Below are 468 nucleotides of genomic sequence, written 5' to 3'. Positions count from 1 at the left end.
TATTCGTTAAGTTTTCTTTTTCATTTGTTTAATTGTGTTATTATGGATACTGAAAGTATACATATTTTACGAAGTGGTAAAAAAAGAAGAAATGATCAGACTAAAAAAAGAATTAGTGGAAAATCGTATGCGACCAGGAAAAGCAATAATACAATTCAGGAAAGCGTCAACTTAGTTGTTATAACTTTGGAATACATCTCGGTGACAGCAATACAGCCTTTATGTATATGTGGGATGAAAGTATTGCTTCTCGTGGAAGCTCAGAAATCGCTTCTTTTCTTTTTCAAGTTATTAACAAAAACGAAAATACGATAAATCGCAAAAAACTAATTATATGGTCAGACAACTGTGCTGGCCAAAATAAAAATAAAACGTTAGTAGTTTTGATGTTATATTTAATAAATATGGGGATATTTGATGAGATTATACAAAAATTTTTGATAAGTGGCCACTCTCTCTTGGCTTGTG

This window comes from Daktulosphaira vitifoliae, unplaced genomic scaffold (assembly GCF_025091365.1).
Source record: "Daktulosphaira vitifoliae isolate Bord-2020 unplaced genomic scaffold, ASM2509136v1 Scaffold_111, whole genome shotgun sequence".
Taxonomy (NCBI): domain Eukaryota; kingdom Metazoa; phylum Arthropoda; class Insecta; order Hemiptera; family Phylloxeridae; genus Daktulosphaira; species Daktulosphaira vitifoliae.
The sequence above is the reverse complement of the archived record's forward strand: the minus strand, read 5'-3'. Positions refer to the sequence as shown.